The sequence below is a fragment of the Chiloscyllium plagiosum genome, unplaced genomic scaffold (genome assembly GCF_037043375.1).
Source record: "Chiloscyllium plagiosum isolate Xiang-an unplaced genomic scaffold, Cpla_swu_hap1 HiC_scaffold_44, whole genome shotgun sequence".
Classification (NCBI taxonomy): domain Eukaryota; kingdom Metazoa; phylum Chordata; class Chondrichthyes; order Orectolobiformes; family Hemiscylliidae; genus Chiloscyllium; species Chiloscyllium plagiosum.
This window is the reverse complement of record NW_028270182.1, coordinates 7,448,067-7,461,882: the sequence shown is the minus strand read 5'-3', so window position 1 is coordinate 7,461,882 and position 13,816 is coordinate 7,448,067.

Below are 13,816 nucleotides of genomic sequence, written 5' to 3'. Positions count from 1 at the left end.
TGTGAGTCCATTCAGTATTCTAACAACAGCAGGGTAGAAACTGTTTCAGAACCGGCTGGTGCGTGTGTTCAGGCTTCTCCCTGATGGTAGAGGTTGTAGAAAAACATTGCCAGGGTGGGGTGGATCTTTGAGAATGCTGGCGGCCTTTCCTTGACAGTGGGCCTGGGAGATGGATTCTATAGATGGGAGGTTGGCCTTTGTGATTGTCCGGACCGAGTTCACCACTCTCTGTAACCGTCTCCGATCTTGAATGGTACAGTTGCCATGCCAGGTAGTGATACATCCAGACAGAATGGCGCACCTATAAAAGTTGGCAAGGGTATTCGCCGTCAAAGCCAAATTTCCTCAGCTGCCTGAGGAAGAAGCGATGTCGCTGGGCCTTTGTAACCAATGTGTCCACCTGAAGAGTCCAAGAAAGCTTGTTGTGGATGACCACTCCCAGGAGCTTGACACTTTCTGCTCGTTCCACCTCTGTGCTGTGCTTTCGATGGATGGGCTGACGTTTCTGGATCAGAAGACACTGGTGAGAAGTGACCGAGGAGAAGTCAGCACAATGACCGCGTCCGAAAAGGAGGTCACAGACATGGGCTTGGCTGGAGTGAATCATGGCTGGAGAGAGAAGGAAGGGAGCAAAAGAGAGAGAGAGGGAGATGCAGTGGGTGTTTGACAAGGTTCGTCCCAAGCAGCTCCGAGATGCAGGATTCTACGGGCTGTTCCCCGGTACGCGTGCCAAGGCAAACATTGACTGTGCCTGAAGGACGATCAACTCGGTGGAAGACCCTCTTTGGTCTGTCCAAGACTTATTGATCTTTCGATGTAAGACCTTGACCAGGAGTTGCAAACAGGCACATTTCAAGGTCCAGTCATTGTGTGTGGCGCTGGAAAAAGCACAGCAGGTCAGGCAGCATCCGAGGAGCAGGAGAATCAACATTTCGAGCATAAGCGCTTCATTAGGTCCAGGCATTCCTGATGAAGGGTTTATGCCCAAACGTCGATCCTCCAGCTCCTCGGATGCTGCCTGACCTGCTGTGCTTTTCCAACACCACACTCTCGACACTGATCTCCAGCATCTGCAGTCATCACTTTCTCCCCATTTCAAGGTCGAGAAGTGCGGGTTGAGGAATGCACTTGGGGCAGTAGAGAAAGACCACCATTGAGGTCTTTCAACCAGTCTACAATAGGGGTCCCCGTACTCAGTTATCCACTTGGTGTATTTGCGTGTTTTTTTTTAAACTGCAGAGAATGCTAAATTTCCAATGTTCATTTGTTATTCTTGTGCAAAGATTATACAGAGTCAAAAAGTGTGTTGCTGGAAAAGCTCAGCAGGTCAGACAGCTTCCGAGGAGCAGGAGAATCGACGTTTTGGGCAAAAGCCCTTCATTAGGAAATGTCAATTCTCCTGCTCTTCAGATGCTGCCTGCCCTGCTGTGCTTTTCCAGCACCACACTCTCGACTGATCTCCAGCATCTGCAGTCCTCACTTTCTCCCAAAGATTATACAAAAATGCTTCAGTGTTTATATATATTATATGTATATATGGTTTTTTTTATGAGCAAGGTATATTTTTGCAATAAAAAACTTACTTGACTCCAGACTCCTACCACTCTCTGTGTAAAAGCCTTTCAGTTATTAGTGCAGACAATTACTGGGTCAAGATCCTGAGGGGAACAATCAGTCTGAGTGTGTCCACCATCAAGGCAACTCTAAATAACCTTTGAACAAAGGACTACAGGACCGGCACAGACCCTTCGGCCCATCAAGACAGCACTTGCAGAGAATGTCAAATTACTATTGAATGTTTTCTTAATACACAAAGATTGTACTGTGAATATAGATCAAGATTTTTTTCTGAATCAAGTCTAGTTTTTATCTGAAGACTTTTTATGAATGCAATATAATTTTTCAGTTCAAAAACAAAGCACTATTTGGAGTTGAGTCAGCTCAGGGTTTGGTAACTTGCGGTAGATTAGATTGTGTAATCAGTTCCTGGATGATTAGTGGTTGATGCAGTTGACTTAATCGATAAGGTTCCAAGTGGCAGGAGAGTGTTCCTCCTGCAATCGGTTGGAAATCAGACACTTCCAGTCTCTGCAGCGATCCTGTCTGCAGGCAGTGTGTTTAGCTGCAGCACCTGATTTACCACGTGGAGCCCCTGGAGGTGTGGAGGACTCCCTACGGAGCATCCAGTGGGTATCAAAGTGCCTGGGCTGCACATTGAGCAAGCTGGTCTCTGCACCACTTAGGGCTACACAGACAAGGGAAGGGTGACGTTTCCCACCGGGAGGACAGGTTCAAGCAAAGGCAGGCAGTGCAGGAGTCCACTGTAGCCATTCCCTCTCCAATAGCTATCCCATTCTGGATACTACATGGGGGCGGGGAGGGGAATGGCTTGTCAAGGGGAAACCAGCAGCCAGGTCTATGGCACCACGACTGGATCTGTTGTACAGTGTTGAGGGTTGAAGTGTAGGTGAGCAACAGAGACAGGTGACTTTATAGTCAGGGACAAGGATAGATGCTTCTGGGCCATGGGCGAGACTCCAGCTGCTGTCTTGATGGGCCGAAGGGTCTGTGCCGGTACTGTAGTTCTTTGTTCAGAGATTATTTAGAGTTGCCTTGATGAAGGACACACTCACACTAATTGTTCCCCTTTGGGATCTTGCCCCAGTACAATTGTTTTGTAGAGCTTAAGAAACTGGGACAGCAGTAGGCCGTTCAGCCCCTCAAGCCTGCTCCTCCTTTCCATAGGATCATGGCTAATCTGACATTTCCCATGTTCTGGCCCGTTCCCTTGATTTTCCCGACTGATCAAGAATCTATCTGCCTCGGCCTTCAATACACACGAGGAGATTTCCAGGTAAGGAGGGCATATTTAAGAGATTTAGGAGAGAGACTGGACGCTAGGGGCAAATGTTTTTACATGGAGCGTGGTTCATGTGTGGAATGAGCTTCCTGAGGAAGTAGGGGATGCGGGCACAGTTCCAACACTGAAAGGACACTTGGACAAATTCACAAATAGGAAAGGGTTGGAGGGGTATGGGCCAGGAGCAGGCAGGCAGGGCTGGTTTAGTTTGGGATTGTGGTAGCACGGACTGGTTGGGCCGAAGGGTCTGATTCTGTGCTGTCTGACTCTACAACTCTGCACCCCACCCCAGCTCTCTCTGTGCAAGGAGTTCCAAAAACTCACAGCTCTCCGAGAGAAGACATTCCTCCTCATGTGGTTTTAAATTGGTGCCCCCTTATTCTGAGACTATGCCCCTCCGGTCCTAGACTCCCCCGTGACGGGGGGGAGCATCCTCTCGGCACTGACCCTGTCAATCCCTTAAGAATCTCCTTGAGCCAATTCCTTCCCGATCAGGAAAGATGTGTTTCTACCTCCAAACGCGATGGAGAATAACAGGGAGTATCTCGGCATTCCCCCCTGACACGACCCACACCCAACTTTGGGGTATCCTTAAAAAAACAAACAGAAGAACCACTGATGCAGTACATCAGAAACAGAAACACACATTGCTGGAAAAGCTCAGCAGATCTGGCAGCATCTGTGGGAAGAAATCAGAGTTCACATGTCGGGTCCGGTGACCATTCCTCAGAACTGTTGGTAGCGAGGAAAATCTTTAGATTAGATTAGATTCCCTGTGGATACAAGTCCACAGTGATCCTCCAAAGAATAACCTACCCAGACCCAATCCCCTCCCCTATTCTTCTACATTTACCCCTGACTAATCCGCCCTAACCTGCACATCCCTGGGCACTATGGGACAATTTAGCACGGCCAATCCACCCTAACCTGCACATCCCTGGGCACTATGGAGCAATTTAGCACGGCCAATCCACCCTAACCTGCACATCCCCTGGGCACTATGGGACAATTTAGCACGGCCAATCCACCCTAACCTGCACATCCCTGGACACTATGGGACAATTTAGCATGGCCAATCCACCCTAACCTGCACACCCCTGGACACTATGGGACAATTTAGCACGGCCGATCCACCTTGACCTGCACATCCCTGGGCACTATGGGACAATTTAGCACGGCCAATCCACCCTAACCTGCACATCCCTGGACACTATGGAGCAATTTAGCATGGCCAATCCACCCTAACCTGCACACCCCTGGACACTATGGGACAATTTAGCACGGCCGATCCACCTTGACCTGCACATCCCTGGGCACTATGGGACAATTTAGCACGGCCAATCCACCCTAACCTGCACATCCCTGGACACTATGGGACAATTTAGCATGTCCAATCCACCCTAACCTGCACACCCCTGGACACTATGGGACAATTTAGCATGTCCAATCCACCCTAACCTGCACATCCCTGGGCACTATGGGACAATTTAGCACGGCCAATCCACCTTGACCTGCACATCCCTGGACACTATGGGACAATTTAGCACGGCCAATCCACCTTGACCTGCACATCCCTGGGCACTATGGGACAATTTAGCACGGCCAATCCACCCTAACCTGCACATCCCTGGACACTATGGGACAATTTAGCATGTCCAATCCACCCTAACCTGCACATCCCTGGACACTATGGGACAGTTTAGCTTGGCCAAACCACCTTTACCTGCACATCCCTGGACACTATGGGACAATTTAGCATGGCCAATCCACCTTGACCTGCACATCCCTGGACACTATGGGACAATTTAGCATGGCCAATCCACCCTAACCTGCAAATCCCTGGGCACTATGGGACTATTGAACATGACTAATCCACCCTAACCTGCAAATCCCTGGGCACTATGGGACTATTGAACATGACTAATCCACCCTAACCTGCACATCTTTGGACTGTGGGAGGAAACCAGACCACCCGGAGGAAACCCATGCAAACATGGGGAGAACTTGCAAACTCCACCCGGAAGTGGATGCCATTTGCAGCTAAGGGACTGCCTGCACCCCGTTCCTGCATTCTCCCCACACCATCACTTCCCCAAATTGACAATTTCCAGAAGTTGTTAGCCTGCCTTAAATGCAGCATAACCTCGAGCTGGCCAGTGCCTGTGTCCTGCTACTTTGTTAGGGCCTGCAGAATTGACTGCTTCTATTCATCCACCACTTCTAAGAACAGAGCACTGAAATCTCCAGTGGCTGGGCACATCGAAGGTAATGGTGCCGAATCTCAGGCTGTGATCCCGGCTGCATGCATTAAGCACAATGAGGGAACCAAAGCAGAAGTCTCTGGAGGAACTCAGCGGGGCCTGACAGCAACTCTGGAGAGAGACAGTGTTAGTGTTTCAAGCCCAGTGCCTTATCTTTACACCGCGTAGTAGCTGGCAAAAGGTTTGTGTATCTGCTAGAGAGAGGGGGTGGCAGAGAAAGGATTGCATGGATAGACGGAGATGGAACCTGGAGAGAGGGGGAGAAAGGCAGACAAAGGGGTGGTTGATGATGAGCTAATGTGGACCATAAGTGGTGAAAATAAGTTGACTAATTTGTTTTTATATTTATTCACGGGAAGAGGGGCATTGCTGACTAGGTCAGCATTTATTGCCCATTCCTGATTGCCCAGAGGGCAGTTCAGAGTCAACCCTGTTGCAGTAATATGGTCCTGATTCTCAGCTTTTCTCTGTCTCTCTCCAGGCTCCCCATACCCCCTCACCCCTTGTGTCCAGCATCTGTACCACCGTTTGCTAGCTTGCATCAGTCCTGAAGAAGAGTCATAGAGATGTACAGCATGGAAACAGACCCTTCGGCCCAACCCGTCCATACTGACCAGATATCCCAACCCAATCTAGTCCCACCTGCCAGTACCTGGCCCATATCCCTCCAAACCCTTCCTATTCATATACCCATCCAAATGCCTCTTCAATGTTGCAATTGTACCAGCCTCCATCACTTCCTCTGGCAGCTCATTCCATACACGTACCACCCTCTGTGTGTAAAAGTTGCCCCTTAGGTCTCTTTTATATCTTTCCCCTCTCACCTTAAACCTATGCCCTCTAGTTCTGGACTCCCTGACCCCAGGGAAAAGACTTTGCCTATTTACCCTATCCATGCCCCTCATAATTTTGTAAACCTCTATAAGGTCACCCCTCAGCCTCCAACGCTCCAGGGAAAACAGCCCCAGCCTGTTCAGCCTCTCCCTATAGCTCAAACCCTCCAACCCTGACAACATCCTTGTAAATCTTTTCTGAACTCTTTCAAGTTTAACAGCATTTTTCCGATAGGAAGGAGACCAGAATTGCACATAATATTCCAACAGTGGCCTAACCAATGTCCTGTACAGCCACAACATGTCCTCCCAACTCCTGTACTCAATACTCTGACCAATAAAGGAAGGCATACCAAACGCCTTCTTCAACATCCTATCTACCTGCGACTCCACTTTCAAGGAGCTCTGAACCTGCACTCCAAGGTCTCTTAGTTCAGCAACACTCCCTCGGACCTTACCATGAAGTGTATAAGTCCTGCTTAGGACAAAAGGATAACTAGGGAGAGAATAGGGCCCCTCAAAGATCAGCAAGGCAGCCTTTGTGTGGAGCTGCAGAAAATGGGGGTGATACTAAATGAATATTTTGCATCAGTGTTTACTGTGGAAAAGGATATGGAAGATCTAGACTGTAGGGAAATAGATGGTGACATCTTGCAAAATGTCCATATTACAGAGGAGGAAGTGCTGGATGTCTTGAAATGGGCAAAGGTGGATAAATCCCCAGGACCTAATCAGGTGTACCTGAGAACTCTGTGGGAAGCCAGAGAAGTGATTGCCGGGCCTCTTGCTGAGATATTTGTCTCATCGATAGTCACAGGTGAGGTGCCAGAAGACTGGAGGTTGGCAAACGTGGTGCCACTGTTTAAGAAGGGCGGTAAAGACAAGCCAGGGAACTGTAGACTGGTGAGCCTGACCTTGGTGCTGGGTAAGTTGTTGGCGGGAATCCTGAGGGACAGGATGTACATGTATTTGGAAAGGCAGAGACTGATTAGGGATAGTCGACGTGGCTTTGTGCGTGGGAAATCATGTCTCACAAACTTGATTGAGTTTTTTGAGGAAGTAACAAAGAGGATTGATGAGGGCAGAGTGGTAGATGTGATCTATATGGACTTCAGTAAGGTGTTCGACAAGGTTCCCCATGGGAGACTGGTTAGCAAGGTTAGATCTCATGGAATACAGGGAGAATTAGCCATTTGGATACAGAACTGGCTCAAAGGCAGAAGACAGAGGGTGGTGGTGGAGGGTTATTTTTCAGACTGGAGGCCTGTGACCAGTGGAGTGCCACAAGGATCGGTGCTGGGCCCTCTACGTTTTGTCATTTACATAAATGATTTGGATGCGAGCATAAGAGGTACAGTTAGTAAGTTTGCAGATGACACCAAAATTGGAGGTGTAGTGGACAGCGAAGAGCGTTACCTCAGATAACAACAGGATCTTGAGCAGATGGGCCAATGGGCTGAGAGGTGGCAGATGGAGTTTAATTCAGATAAATGTGAGGTGCTGCATTTTGGGGAAGCAAATCTTAGCAAGACTTATACACTTAAAAAGAGTCACGGGATCTGAAATGTTAACTCTGCCTTCTCTCTCTCTCTCTCTCTCTGTCTGTTCACAGATGCTGCCAGACCTTGTTGGCAGACAGGCAGAAGGCTGGGAGAACCCAGCAAGCCAGGTAGCATCAGGAGGTGAAACTGAGGACTGCAGATGCTGGAGATCAGAATCTAGATTAGTGTGGTGCTGGAAAAGTGCAGCAGGTCAGGCAGCATCTGAGGAGCAGGAAAATCGACGTTTCAGGTAAAAGCCCATCATCAGAAAGCATCAGGAGGTGGAGAAGTCAATGTATCCCTTGGTCAGGATTGAGCTCCCCTATGTATCTGTTTTCATTGCCCATATCCAGCAGCCCATTGCTCTCTGTTATCCTTCAGTGAGAGAGTTGGCTTCCTCCTCACTGGATGGTTGGCGAAAGGATGCAGGAAGGAAATGGTTGCTCGCGATAAACCATTCAATTTTCAGCAGAGTTTATAAAAGGTGTCACTGGACAAAGCACGAGGAGCAGGAGGGTCGATGTTTCGGACAGCAGCCCCTCATCAGGAACGGGGGCGTGGGTGGGTGGGGGTTGGGGAGAAAGGAGTTTGTTGTTGAGAGACAAATGGGGGGAAGCTTGGGACTGGGTGGACAAAGGTCAGAGGTGATAGCGAGATCCTTATGGAGGGAGGAGGAGCACCTCTTCAAGGTGGGCATCCTCGACAGAGGCTTCACGGTGAGGTTTGCAGTGACCAGTTTCTCCCCTCGGCCTTCCTGACGCCTTTCACAAGCTCGTCCAACTTGTGGCTGTCATAAAGAACATAGAGAAATACAGCGCAGTACAGGCCCTTTGGCCCTCAATGTTGCGCCGATCCAAGCCCACCTAACCTACACTAGCCCACTATCCTCCATATGCCTATCCAATGCCCGCTTAAATGCCCATAAAGAGGGAGAATCCACCACTGCTACTGGCAGGGCATTCCACAAACTCATGACTCGCTGAGTAAAGAACCTACCCCTAACATCTGTCCTATACCTACCCCCCCTTAATTTAAAACTATGCCCCCTCGTAATAGCTGACTCCATACGTGGAAAAAGGTTCTCATGTCAGTCTGTCGGACAACGATAACATTACACAGGTGGAAAACAAACTTGGTGACACTGACCAGTATTCCAGTTGGCCTGCAGGAGACTACAATCCTTGTGTGGAACCTCCTGCAACGTTCAAAATTAAAAATCACCCAACACCAGGTTATAGTTCAACTGGTTTAATTGGAAGCACTATCTTTCGGAGCGCCGCTCCTTCATCAGGTGGTTGTGGAGAATAAGATTGTAAGACACAGAATTTATAGCAAACAATTACAGCATCATGCAACTGAAATGATATATTGAACAAACTTAGGTTGCTGTTAATCCTGTGTCTTATAGTCCTGCTGCACTGCCACCTGATGAAGGAGCAGTGCTCCGAAAGCTAGTGCTTCCAAATAAACCACACAGAAAGTGCGGACTGCAGATGCTGGAGACTCAGAGTCCAGAGTATGGTGCTGGAAAAGCACAGCATCTGAGGAGCAGGAGAATCGATGTTTCCGGCAGGACCCTTCATCCTCATTCCTGATGAAGGGCTTATGCCCGAAACGTCGATTCTCCTGCTCCTCGGACGCTGCCTGACCTGCTGTGCTTTTCCAGCACCGCTCTTCCAAATGAACCTGTCAGAATATAACATGGGGCCGTGGGATTTTTAACTTTGCCCACCTCAGTCCCACGCCGGCTCCTCCACATCATAACGTGCAAAGTCACATGTTCAGGCTCGTTGTTGCAAGCTCGCACGGAAATTGCGAGAGGGTTGATCTGAGCTCGAGATAAAACCCAAAGCATGTCGCGAATCGCTCAGCGATGCAGAGAGGCCGGCGATTGCAAATCCAATTCAGGCCGAGTGTCGGTGGTCAAACCAGAACTGAACCAGCAGTTCTGTCATTTATCAGAGGTTTTGAAAAAAAAAGGGGCGAGACCGCACTGATAGATAAACATCAAACCTGGCAACTGAGCTCCACAGGTTAAAGGGGCTGACCCGACTTGGGGTGTTTCACATGATTAAAGGTTACGATTACGGCAAGAGCAAGGAGGATGTTTTGTGGTCTCTCGGTAGAACTGTTGCCTCCGAAGGCAGTGGTTATGAATCATAGAATCCACTACAGTGTGGAAACAGGCCCTTCAGCCAACAAGTGCTGGAGGCTAGTACGGTTGCAACATTTAAAAGGTATTTGGATGGTTATATGAATAAGAAGGGTTTAGAGGGATATGGGCCGGGGTGCTGGCAAATGGGGCGAGATTGGGTTGGGATGTCTGGCTGGCATGGATGGAAGAGTTTGTTTCCGTGCTGTACATCTCTATCAGTCTATAAATCCACACCGGCCCTCCACCCAAACCCATTCCCCTACCCTATTATCCTACATATACCCCTGACTACTGCTCCGAACCTGCACATCCCTGGACACTATGGGACAATCCAGCACGGCCAATCCACCCTAACCTGTACATCCATGGATTGTGGGAGGAAACCAGAGGAAACCCACACAGACATGGGGAGAATGTACAAACTCCACACAGACAGTCACCCGAGGGTGGGATCGAACCTGGGACCTGGTGCTGTGAGGCAGCTGTGCTAACCACTGAGCCACCGTGCCACTCCAAGAGGGACTGGGAAACAGATCCAACAAAATGCAGAGAGATGAGCACCGAGCCCCGGCCCACACTCCCAGGTCAGTATCTGGAACGCTGCACTATCAGAGTTACTGCCATCCCCTAATGTGGATGTAAACTTTCCCACAGCCTAATAACAGGCCAGAGCTCTCTCTTGTGTCCCTCAATCCCTCCATTCCCTGTTCCACTGCCTCACCCCGTATCTCAATTCTGACCCTTCCTGTTTTTGGGATCTTGCTGTGCGCCCATTGAGCTGCCCTGATTCCAGCAACTGAACTGTTTGATTGTTTGCAAGTGGATGGCCTGGGTTTGTGACAGGCACTACATGAATGCAGTTGTAGTTTTTTTCCCATTTGCAGTATGTTTCGGTTGAGCCAGGCCAAAGACAGGGTAATCCATGGTTCCAGAGTCAGTAACCAGCTCAGTACCAGCCGCACCTCCTGGTACAGGGCGACGGGCTGGTCAATGGGAGCCCAGTACCGCGCAGTCCACAATGGAATAGGTGAGATTGCCCACGTGTCACTTTACCCCAGACCCACTCACCAACTACCCCACTCAGTACCCTCACTTACTAACTAACTACCTCACTCAGTAACCTCACCTACTCACCAACTACCCCACTCAGTAACCTCACTCACTAACCAATTACCCCACTCAGTAACCTCACTCACTAACCAACTACCCCACTCAGTAACATCACTCACTCACCAACCACCCCACTCAGTAACCTCACTCAGTAACCTCACTCAGTAACCTCACTCACTCACTAACCAACTACCCCACTCAGTACCCTCACTCACTCACCAACTACCCCACTCAGTAACATCACTCACTCACCAACCACCCCACTCAGTAACCTCACTCAGTAACCTCACTCAGTAACCTCACTCACTCACTAACCAACTACCCCACTCAGTACCCTCACTCACTCACCAACTACCCCACTCAGTAACCTCACTCAGTAACCTCACTCACTCACCAACCACCCGACTCAGTAACCTCACTCACTAACCAACTACCCCACTCAGTAACATCACTCACTCACCAACTACCCCACTCAGTAACCTCACTCAGTAACCTCACTCAGTAACCTCACTCACTCACTAACCAACTACCCCACTCAGTACCCTCACTCACTCACCAACTACCCCACTCAGTAACCTCACTCAGTAACCTCACTCACTCACCCACCAACTACCCCACTCAGTAACATCACTCACTCACCAACCACCCCACTCAGTAACCTCACTCACTAACCAACCACCCCACTCAGTACCCTCACTCACTCACCAACTACCCCACTCAGTAACCTCACTCAATAACCTCACTCCCTCACCAACTACCCCACTCAGTAACATCACTCACTCACCAACCACCCCACTCAGTAACCTCACTCACTAACCAACTACCCCACTCAGTACCCTCACTCACTCACCAACTACCCCACTCAGTAACATCACTCACTCACCAACCACCCCACTCAGTAACCTCACTCACTAACCAACTACCCCACTCAGTAACCTCACCCACTCACCAACTAACCCACTCAGTAACCTCACTCACTTACCAACTACCCCACTCAGTACCCTCACTCACTAACTAACTACCCCCCTCAGTAACCTCACCCACTCACCAACTACCCCACTCAGTAACCTCACTCACTAACCAACTACCCCACTCAGTAACCTCACTCAGTTACCTCACTCACTAACTAACTACCCCACTCAGTAACCTCACTCACTCACCAACCATCCCACTCAGTAACCTCACTCACTAACCTACTACACCACTCAGTAACCTCACCCACTCACCAACGACCTCACTCAGTAACATCACTCACTAACTATCCCACTCAGTAACCTCACTAACTAACTACCCCACGCAGTAACCTCACTCAGTAACCTCACTCACTAACCACCTACCCCACTCAGTAACCTCACTCACTAACTAACAACCTCACTCAGTAAACTCACTCACTCACCAACTACCCCCTCAGTAACGAACTCACTAACTAACTACCCCACTCAGTAACCTCACTCACTAACCAACTATCCCACTCAATAACCTCACTCAGTAACCTCACTCACTAACCAACTATCCCACTCAGTAACCTCACTCAGTAACCTCACTCAGTAACCTCACTCACTCACCAACTACCCCACTCAGTAACCTCACTCACTAACCAATTACCCCACTCAATAACCTCACTCAGTAACTTCACTCACTAATGAACTACCCCACTCAGTAACCTAACTCAGTAATCTCACTCACTAACCAACTACCTACTCAGTAACCTCACCCACTCACCAACTACCCCACTCAGTAACCTCACTCAGTAACCTCACTCACTAACTAACTACCCCACTCAGTAACATCACTTACTTACCAACTACCCCACTCAGTAACCTCACTCACTAACTACCCCACTCAGTAACCTCACCTACTCACCAACTACCCTACTCAGTAACCTCACTCAGTAACCTCACTCACTAACTAACTACCCCACTCAGTAACCTCACTCAGTAACCTCACTCACTGACCAACTACCCCACTCAGTAACATCACTCACTCACCAACTACCCCACTCAGTACTCTCACTCACTAACTAACAACCCCACTCAGTAACCTCACTCAGTAACGAAACTCACTAACTAACTACCCCACTCAGTAACATCACTTACTTACCAACTACCCCACTCAGTAATCTCACTCTAACTACCCCACTCAGTAACCTCACTCACTCACCAACTACCTCACTCAGTTACTTCGCTCACTAACCAACTATCCCACTCAGTAACCTAACTCAGTAACCTCACTCACTCACCAACTACCCCACTCAGTAACCTCACTCACTAACTACCCCACTCAGTAACCTCACTCACTCACCAACTACCCCACTCAGTAACCTCACGCTGTGACCTCACTCAGTAACCAACTACCCCACTCAGTAACCTCACCCAGTAACCTCATTCACTAACCAACTACCCCACTCAGTAACCTCACCCACTCACCAACTACCCCACTCAGTAACCATACTCACTAACTACCCCACTCAGTAACCTCACTCAGTAACCTCACTCACTAACTAACTACCCCACTCAGTAACATCACTTACTTACCAACTACCCCACTCAGTAACCTCACTCACTAACTACCCCACTCAGTAACCTCACCTACTCACCAACTACCCTACTCAGTAACCTCACTCAGTAACCTCACTCACTAACTAACTACCCCACTCAGTAACCTCACTCAGTAACCTCACTCACTGACCAACTACCCCACTCAGTAACATCACTCACTCACCAACTACCCCACTCAGTACTCTCACTCACTAACTAACAACCCCACTCAGTAACCTCACTCAGTAACGAAACTCACTAACTAACTACCCCACTCAGTAACATCACTTACTTACCAACTACCCCACTCAGTAATCTCACTCTAACTACCCCACTCAGTAACCTCACTCACTCACCAACTACCTCACTCAGTTACTTCGCTCACTAACCAACTATCCCACTCAGTAACCTAACTCAGTAACCTCACTCACTCACCAACTACCCCACTCAGTAACCTCACTCACTAACTACCCCACTCAGTAACCTCACTCACTCACCAACTACCCCACTCAGTAACCT